The sequence below is a fragment of the Globicephala melas genome, chromosome 4 (assembly GCF_963455315.2).
Source record: "Globicephala melas chromosome 4, mGloMel1.2, whole genome shotgun sequence".
Taxonomy (NCBI): domain Eukaryota; kingdom Metazoa; phylum Chordata; class Mammalia; order Artiodactyla; family Delphinidae; genus Globicephala; species Globicephala melas.
The window spans coordinates 112,209,103-112,220,027 of NC_083317.1; positions in this window are offsets into that span (position 1 = coordinate 112,209,103).

Consider the following 10,925-nt stretch of genomic DNA (forward strand, 5'->3'; position numbering starts at 1 on the left):
GGCAGAAAAGTTCACCATACTAGGGCTCTTGATAGCTTCAGAGAAATACTTCATTAAATTCTAAAGCACTCAAGCCATACCTCCAAAGCACAAGCAAACCTCCAGAGTTTCCTTCAGAAATTACTCACAGCCCAACTACTATTGGGGCCATAAAAGGCATAGCATCAGAACCACAGAGCTAAGGTAGAAACCAGTTCTTTGCTCTGCTAACTCCATAAGGAATATTTTCTTGTTATCAAGATCTCTAAAGCCCCACAAAATACCATGTTCCTGTCAACATCGACTTCAGATAAACACTTCAAACATGAAAGTAGTTCCCAGCAACTGTAATTCAGTTCTTGCTTTGACATATAGCTGGAGCTTGTCATTCTCAATGCAACATTTATCACATTGAGTATTTCTAAGCAATCCAGAAGGTTCATGCCACTTATCAATTTATCAGTAGTTTTGCCCAGTTTGTACATTATGAGTCTTTTGTGTAGGAGTGAGACATTAAGCTAGTGAGTAAAGCTAGCTGAACACACAGCATCTCAAACTCTACAACAGTTTTGTTGTTACCTACTTGCCATCATAAAAAATTGTTCTTTATTAAAAATCTCCTCTGAAGGAGAGTCAGCTGCTCATGATGGTGATTAAAATGCAGAGAATCATAAGCTTCCCAAAGAGAGATACTAACCAGAAAAAAATTCTATGGGGAAAATTACAATATATGCTGTGTGTAGTAAATTATTGTCGTGTACACACTGAAATTTTTGAAGTACAGCTACTGCAAATGTTGAAGGTCTGTTTTCATATGCAAAAGGCAAATGATAGTGAACACTTGTAACTATTTGTTAAATCAGCTATACTGTATTAAGAGTAAAAAAGATCACAATGTAGGTGAAATTGCTTAGTAACCTGTAAATCACTTTACAAAGAAAAAAATTAAGAGCTATGTACAGAAAAATACTGAGGCGCATCATCATTTAAGGGTGCTGGGGTGTAATAAAAGATAAAGAGACCTTTTCTGTAATCCTTCTGAGAAAACAAAAACTTCTAGTTATATGTTGCCTCTATGTCATTCATATTTCCACAAGTTCCTAAAAGGGAATTCTGTGTTTGGAAGCGCTACATGAAAAACGAAAAGAGAGAGAAAGAGACAGAGAGAGAAGTAGAGAGAGAGAGACAGACAGAGAGGGAGAATCTAAAGGGCTAGAAGTTTCGTATATTGCATGTATTCTGTAATATGGGACAATATGGATGAACCTTAAGGACATTATGCTAAGTGAAATAAGCCAGTTAGAGATGGAGCGATTCCTTTTAATTGATTTTGATCATCTTTTGTTTTTCTCGGTTTTCAACTATTGCAAAAATATTCTTTCCTTTTGTTACCACTCCAGAAACCTTGTTCCTGGTATTTGTTTTTTTAGCAGAAATTCTTAATTTTGATGTAAAAAGATACATCAATATTTATGTCTTATGATTTGTATGTTTTCAGTGTTAATTAATAAGACCTTCACTTCCCTGGCTTCAGAAGAACTTAATAGTTTACCTTTTATATTTAGATCTTTGATCCATCTAAGATCACCTATACATATATAAGATCAGGATCAATTTTTATTTTTCTCCATAGAGTTAGGTGATGATCCTTCAGGGGACCACACTTGTGATATAAGTTGTTATATAAATATATAGGCCAGTCTCTGAACTCTGTTCTGTTGCATTGGTAGTTTATCTGTTTTTTTAAAAAAACATCTTTATTAGAGTATAACTGCTTTACAATGGTGTGTCAGTTTCTGCTTTATAACAAAGTGAATCAGCTATACATATACATATATGCCCATATCTCTTCCCTCTTGCATCTCCCTCCCACCCTCCCTATCCCACCCCTCTAGGTGGTCACAAAGCACCGAGCTGATCTCCCTGTGCTATGTGGCTGTTTCCCACTAGCTATCTGTTTTACGTTTGGTAGTGTATATATGTCCATGCCAAGCTGGGACAAAGTTAATGTGTTTTTGTACTAATCACACTACCTTTAGAACAATGGCATCATTGTATGAATTACTCCTTTTTTATGACACTGACTAAGCTCTTCATTGACCTCTATCCTTGCAAATAAATTTAAGTTTATTGAGTTTTTCAAGAAACTCAACTAGAATTTAATTGGGATTATATTGAATACATAGATAAATTTAGGAAGCATTTATATCATTTTAATACTAAATGTTTTATACAGAATCATGGAATATCTCTCCTTTATTTAGATCATCTATGATCTTTTTTTTTTTTTATGGTATGCGGGCCTCTCACTGTTGTGGCCTCTCCCATTGCGGAGCACAGGCTCTGGACGCACAGGCTCAGTGGCCATGGCTCACGGGCCCAGCTGCTCCACAGCATGTGGGATCCTCCCGGACCAGGGCACGAACCCGTGGCCCCTGCATCGGCAGGCGGACTCTCAACCACTGCGCCACCAGGGAAGCCCTTCTATGATCTTTTATTCAGGTTTTCAAGTTTTCTCTAAATAGGGCTTGAGTGTCCATGGTTAAATTAATTTCTCAGGCATTTCATGATTTTTACTGCTTCAAGGATTTAAATTATGAAAATATATATTTAATTACACTTTCTTTTTTTAACATCTTTATTGGAGTGTAATTGCTTTACAATGGTGTATTAGTTTCTGCTTTATAACAAAGTGAGTCAGCTATACATATACATATATCCCCATATCTCCTCCCTCTTACCTCTCCTTCCCACCCTCCCTATCCCACCCCTCTAGGTGGTCACAAAGCACTGAGCTGATCTCCCTGTGCTATGTGGCTGCTTCCCACTAGCTATCTGTTTTACATTTGGTAGTGAATATATGTCCATGCCACTCTCTCACTTCGTCCCAGCTTACCCTTCCCCCTCCCTGTATCCTCAAGTCCATTCTCTACGGCTGAGTCTTTATTCCTGTCCTGACCCTAGGTTCTTCAGAAGCATTTTTTTTTTTAGATTCCATATATATATGTTAGCATACGGTATTTGTTTTTCTCTTTCTGACTTACTTCACTCTGTATGACAGTCTCTAGTTCCATCCACCTCACTACAAATAACTCAATTTCATTTCTTTTAATGGCTGAGTAATATTCCATTGTATACATGTGCCACATCTTCTTTATCCATTCGTCTGTCAATGGACACTTAGGTTGCTTCCATGTCCTGGCTATTGTAAATAGAGCTGCAATGAACGTTGTGGTACATGACTCTTTTTGAATTATGGTTTTCTCAGGGTATGTGCCCAGTAGTGGGATTGCTGGGTCGTATGGTAGTTCTATTTGTAGTTTTTTAAGGAACCTCCATACTGTTCTCCATAGTGGCTGTATCAATTTACATTCCCACCAACAGTGCAAGAGGGTTCCCTTTTCTCCACACCCTCTCCAGCTTATTAAACTTTCTAGTTGGTTGTTGCTCCTATTGATTTTTAAAAATGAATCCTTTGCCCAACAATTGAATTCTCTTTTTAGTTGTAATCATTTTTCTGTGAGTTCTTTTGCTTCCTAGGTTTATGATTATATAATCTGCACATAATAATTTTCTTTCTGAACTTCCACCCAGTCCAATCTCTTGTTTGTATTTTTTCCTCATAGCATTGGCTAGGACCCCCAGTAATATGTTAAATAGTAATGGTAATCGTGGACATACTTGTCCTGTTTCTATTGGGAGATAATTATCCATGCATATCTTGCATCTCTGTATGTCTTGCAAGCAGAGACACTGACTGTCTTTTTATATTTTCTTTTTAGTGATGTCTGTATACAAAATAAAAGGCAGACTTGCTTACAGCCTTGGAAGAAAGGGATAGTGTCTTCCTGCAGAGTGAAGGACAGGCATACTTACTGCCCATGATAAACTGTTTGTGTTCCTAAGCTAGTTCAGGGTTTCTCTCCTGACACAACCTCCATTGTGTGTGCAGGTGTCACCTGGCTCTCTGCATATGACCCTGTGGGAATTTGGGCTTGGGAAACTGGCACAAGAAAATACTGATACTCTACTGCTGTTGTTGTGAATAATAAAGTCCTTTGCTTCTGAACCAGGAATCCCCTTATTTTGCCACGAAACTGCAGCAAGTTAACTTACAAGCTTGCAAGTAGGGTAAAATCTACAAGTGTTTGTTTGTAATAGCCCCAAACTGACAACAACACAAATGTCCATCTATGATGGAATTGACACATAAATTGTAGGCTATTCATAAATCTGGAATTCTATATACCAAAGAAAAAGAACCACTATATTAAAAAACATGGATGAATCTCACAAACATGGCATTGAACAAAGGAAGCTAGACTCACAGCAGCACATACTTTATCTTTCCAAGGAAAATTAGTCTACAATTATAAATTAGAAGTCAGACCCTAGTTACACTTGGGGTGTGTTGTTGGAGGGTGGTTCATTGGTAACTGGAAGGGACACTTGGGAGCTTCTGACATCCTGGTCATGTGTTTCCTCATCTAGGTGCTGTAACACAGGTGAGCTCACTTTGAGAGAATTTATTAATTTGTGTGTTTATCATTTGCACACCTTTCTGTATGCATGTTATGGAATTTATAAAAATATATATTATTTTATGGGATAGTAATCAACAGAGAATAATCTGTATAACAAAATATAGATTCGAAAATAGACACAATTCATATAGGAAATGATTATAACTGTATCTTAAAGGTGTCATAGCAAATCAGTTGGGAAAAGATAGACTATATAAAGTTACGTTGGAGCAACTGGATACCTACTTGGGAAATAAAAATCAAGCAAAATTCTTTTCTAAATCCTTGTACCAAAATATATTTAACAGGAAAATTTTAAATGCAAAAGTGATTCCATACTAGTATTTTAAAATGACGTAATTTATTTTACACTTTTGATGTGAAGTATTTTGTGTGACACAAAGGAAACTGTCAATCAGTTTGCCTTAAAAGAAAAACTCCTTTTAAAAATAAGCCATAAAAAGATTAACAAGTACCCTGGAGAGATTATTTCTTAGACCCTGCTTCTCCCCACTCATGAAGTCTTCAATTACCTCTAAGTTGTTCAGCGACAAAATTTGTTTTGAACAAAATGGGAGAATGACAATGTTGAACTTTAGCTGAACCCTTTGCTCCCAGAAACCAGTAATGGTTGAGAGATTCCCACCCTTTATGCTCTGGGAAATGGCTAAATCCAAAGACCCACCATATTCTGGCATTTCCCCAAATAAAACCCACCTCCATCCTTATCAATAATTCCTCTGTTACTTCCCTCAGTACAAACAAGGCCCCTTCCTTTTCTTTGAGTTATTTCTCATTAATAAATGCTCTCCCAATTGCAATAGCCTGAATAAAATAATTTCCTAAAAAATTAATCATCAGCAAAATCATAATATAATTGACAAATTCATAACAAATATCTGAACATATGAAGTTGTTATTTCTTTCACACCAAAAGACACTTATAAATCAATATTTTTTAACCTAGCAGATGGAGCAAAAAAATTTAAAGCTTTCATATCGCTCAGTACTGGTGAGAATGTGGGAGAAGCAGGCAGTCTTAGTATATTTGGGTTTATGGTACCATTATTGGTGCACATTTTTGGTAGGCACATAGACAAATATGTCAAAATTAAAGCAACTTTGACCCAGCAATTTCAACTTTAAGAATTTACCTTGTGTATGTACTTACAAAAAGGTGCCTTGATATGTGTACAATGATGTTCACTCAACATTATTTTTTTAGAGCAAAGCAAGAGGGAAAAAACCTTACACATTCTTTCATAAGGAACTAATTAAATAAATTACAGTTCATTTATATAGCCAAATATAAAACATCTCTGTAAATAATAAAGAAGTGCTGGTATGAAGTGATTTCAAAATGATTTCATCCATAAACAAAATGTAAGTATGATTACATGTGTGTATAGATTCCTTTTTTGTGCACACATGAAACTGCTCGTTGTCATCACTTCTGTACAGGAAGAGCAACGTTTTCTTCTGTAGTTTTAGGTGGGGTTTTTTGCCATAGCTTTACAGTTACATTTAACCCATTTTCAGGTCTGACTTACTGGCTCTCACCTCCAGTCCTTTCTGGAACAAGTCAATTTTAAATTTTAAAATATAGAATCTGTGTCTATCAGTTTGTCTTTATCTCTTACCCTGAACCTTGCTAGGCCAGCCGTATTCCTTCCAACTCCAATGCCTGTCACCACGAGTACCATAATGTATCAGCCCAGATACCTCCAGTCTACTATATATTCATTCATTCTCATTCTCTCTCTCTCTCCGCCCCCTATCCCTGCCATCCCTCCTTTTCTCTATCCTCTCTTCATTGCACATTTTATTAATTTGAGCATCAAATTTAGAAATAGCACGATTGCTTGGTGACTTTATGGTTCTGATATGCATCAGACATGGAAGGAAAGGAAGGAGATAAATGCTCCATCACAACTGCTTCCCCTTTATTGTCATCTACCAGAGAACCCTGAGCTGGTGCTAGTGAAGTCTTTCACTTCAAAGGGAACTGCCAGTTTCAGAGATAAGTATACTAGAAACTCATCATTATTTATTCTAACCTTTTATGATGCTTTTCGTCTGAGCTTTTCAAATTCTTCAGGACAGGTATTATTTTCCTGTCTATGAAGATAGAGGAACAAAGCCATAGGTGAGATGAAGTGGCTTGCTGAAGGATTCAAAGCAAGCCTGTTGAGAGTTAGCAATCATTCTGGTTGTCGAGTCCGGCTTCTCTACCACAGTGACCAGAGGATCAATATCACTTTTCACCTCTGCAGGACTACTATTTCTAAGCCCTTACCGTGTCTCTCTTTCATGCGAGATTTTAAAAATACTTCATAAATACATAACCTTTTCATTTCAAATACACCTAAAACCTGCGGTATTTCTCACTACATAACCCTGAGACACTGCTGCCCCTGTGAGTAGACACAAATGAGAAAAAGGAGGAAGGTGAATTTAATTTCCACCTCAGTCACTGAATTACAGCATCATCTTCAACAAGTGATTTTGCTTGTATGCTCTAGCTTCTCGGCTGTAGAGTTTGGATAAAACTTCACTTCTTAGGGAAGTAAGAACTACTGAGATAATTTCTTTAAAACCCTTGGAGCTCAATGATACTAAATGAAAAGAAAGAACAGGCGGCCATCTGTATCATTCTCTTACTGAGTTAGGACTTCAGAAATTTGTATTGCCTCAGGAAGTTGTCTTCCCCAGCAATCCCTCTGATTTATTAAAGCTCACAGAATGTTTGCAAAGGCAAGAAATCTAGAGAATAGGAGAGAAAAATAAACCACACACAATTTTGCCTCTATAAGCGAGGGGTATGTCTCTGAATAACCTGGATAAAGCCTAATGTCTTCGTTTACAGGCAGTGGAATTTTAGGTGGGTTATTTACTCTCTGTGCCTCAGTTCCTTTGTTTGGAAAGTGCGATTAAAACTAATACTCACATCTTAGTATTGTATTAGTTAATTAGTTAATACATGTAGTTAACTTTATTAGAAGAATGTCCAACACATTATAAGAACTAAAATTGTGTTAGCTGTTGCTATTATTTTTGTTATTGATATTAATTATATAATTTATATATAAATATAATATATAATTATATAATATACTATATATTATTATATATGTTAGAACACATAAGATGTGGGTTTGTCTAAATCTCACAAATGACCCAAACATTCTATCAGTTGGAGTTACTTTGCACTGAAATTTTCCTGTTTTGGATAAACCAAAAATCAACATATTTTTTTCTGTAAAGTGCCAGATAGTAAATATTTTTGGCACAGTCTCTGTCACAACTACTCAGGGTTCACCTCTGTTGTAGCTTGAAAGCAACCACAAACAGACTTAATTAAATGGGTGTGACTATGTTCCAATAAAACTTTATTTACAAAAACAAACCATAGTTTGCCAGACCCTAAAATAAACCAAGAAATCTTTCAAAGTCATTGTTTTTACTTGGTGAAGTAAACTGGGACCTTAATAAGGAAATTACTCTTCCTGCCAAAAGACATGAGAGAAAACATGTTGCCCATTACTATGCCCCAGATATCACCTCAACGCAAGACAATGATACTCCTACAGGACAGAGTGCTCAGATTAGAAAGCAAAGCTATAGCACTGAGAGAGAAGCCACTCCTACGACAATGAGTGGCATTCATTTGGCAAAGGACTGGAAAGAGCAATCATCTTTGAGAACATGGTTGATGAAGTTTTGGTACTTAAAGTGAACCTTGAGCCTTTATAGATGTAGAGACTGAGAAGTTTCTGAAATACTAAGGAAGGCTTTATTTAAAAGGCAGCAAGGTCCCAGCACGCACTGGTATGGCTCGCGAACAACGTGGAGGTGGTGGTGGGGCTGGGAGGGGGGATGGTCACATAAAAATTAAGGATCAGCATAACATGGGCCGTGCGGGATGAAGAGAAATCTGGACCAGAATCAAGAACTGCTCTCATAGCTACTTAAGAGATTTCACCAGCTCCCCAGTGCAAAGAAACTAAAAAATAATATCAGAACTGCTTCGTATATCACTTATAGTCATAGTACTGAGCTGAGGATATTATTCTATCCTCAAGATACTGAGATGTTGAAATAATTTCTTTGAAACCTTGTAGCCCAAAAAATAAGGTACAGGGGCCCTCCTGTATTACTTCATTACTAATTTAAGACTTGGTCAATTTGTTGTGCATAAGGACATTCTCATCCTAAGCATTAAATATTTATTGTGTGGACTCCCCTGGGATGAGAGATTATTTTCAGAGAGGAATTTAGGGAAGAAGATAGTATGAAAAATAACTAGACCATGAGCTTCATAAGGGCAGGAACTCTAATGTTCTGTTTACCGTTAATGCACATTGTCTGAACTTTAGACACTCAAACGAATGTTGAATGAATGAAAGTTTACACTGTATAATTATGGTTAGAATAACTATATATTATTTATATTTTTATTCTATGGAGTGGATTCAGTCATTCTCAGTCCACTCAATGCTTCCCACCGCTCTATATTAAAACTCTCCTCCAGATATAATCTTTATTATATGACTAGGTGGACCTTCAGAACTACCATGGTCAAGATCTTTGCCCAGAATGAATAAAAAGAGTGACTATTAACAGTAAACCTATTTCTTTCTGTAACTGTTCTACATTAACATATATACACATTCATATATATATGAAGTTAGTCTCTCTGACTTGGCGCCAAGTTAAATTGTGTCCTTATTCAAAGTTATTAGACAGTTTTAAATATTGTACATTTCTGATGAGACTTTGAAAAAGAAGAAAATAAATCACAGCATTTGGGCTCTCCTATGACACCAAATTGCTAGTGACTTTTTTTGGAAACTATCAGCTAAAGCAGAGTATGCATATGTTTAATACAATCTGTAGTTTACATATATATATTCACATACGTTATAAATTTATATGTGTATTATATATTTACATTCATAAATTCTAGACTTTACATATTATGTACATGTATGCATATGCATTGGATAATTTATGATATCTTTCGCTTGAGCTTTGATGATAAGTTAGTAAGAGTCTTAACCTGGGCCAGTCCTTTAAAAGGTTTTGGTTACATCCTATATTTTTAGAAACAAAGAAATGTTATATCTTCATGATTAAGTTTATCTGTGATGCTTTTTTTTTTAATTTTCATAATACAAGACTAAATGTTTCCATCTGATTCTGTGGTTACTTTTTTATTGCCAAAGCTCTGCATTGCTAAGGATGTTATTTAACCATATTCAGTCCAGAATTTTTTATGCTGTTACCTACTTTTTGAGGATTTTCAGATATAATGTAGACTTTTAGAAAAATGAGTTGCCTGCAGTTCTTTGCAAAGGTACAGTCACATCAAGGACTTCGTAAACTGAAAGCCTAACAAAATTTTTTCCATGAAATTCTCTCTAGGTTGTTTTATAGTCTCTAATGCTATATGTTTCAAAGTAACCAAAGCAGCAGTGGGACAATAAATAACATCTTCACTTAACCTGTTCTGGTGTAATCATAATGTCAATTTAAATCAATTTAAATTTGCATTATTAAGTAATTTGCAGACAGGATTTTCAATAATTGAAGATTTAAAGATTTATCATAAATGAGACAAGAGGAGCAAGGCTAATTCACAAGAACTGAGTAAATCTAAGGCTCAAAAGGGCTTCTTAGAAATCTTTCTCCCCAGACTCCTAAATGTTACCCTGGTTACTTGAAAGGCATTTAGGGTGATTCTTTTTTTTTTTTTTTTTTTTAGCTCAGGAGGATATTGCAAAGAAAATGAGATTATGGCTAAGGGGAAGGCTTACAACTTTCAAAAAACTCATGTATAATATACATATTTATTATATATATACACAATGTATGTATATATATATTATATATATTATAAAACATAAAGTTTGGTAAAAGGTTGTTTATAAACTACAACTTTGAGAAATGAGATATTTCAAACATGCTTTCTGAGAAAGAAAAACAGAAACAAAACTTTATAATTGTCAACATTCCTTGGAAGTGTTCCCAATCATGAGGTGCTAAGAGGGGGCAATTAGAAAATGTGTGTGTGTTGTGATTAAGAATGCAAAGCCAGGCTACAATTTTAAAAACTGGCTCTACCACTTACTAACTGTTGGGGCAACTCTATACCTAACCATATTAGGATGAGCTGAGTTACCATCCAATAACAATCAACCCCCAAAACACAGTGACTTACACAACAAACTTTACTTGTTACACACACAAAACTTACTATAGGTTCTCACAGCCCTCCCGGGCAGCCATGATCCTTCAGTTGGCCTAACATTCCAGGCTGCTTGAATCTTATATCTTCTTCATATTGACAAGGGCCTCTATGTCATCACAGCAGGGAAAGAGAAAGCATGGAGAACCCAAGCATCAATTCAATATTGATTATTG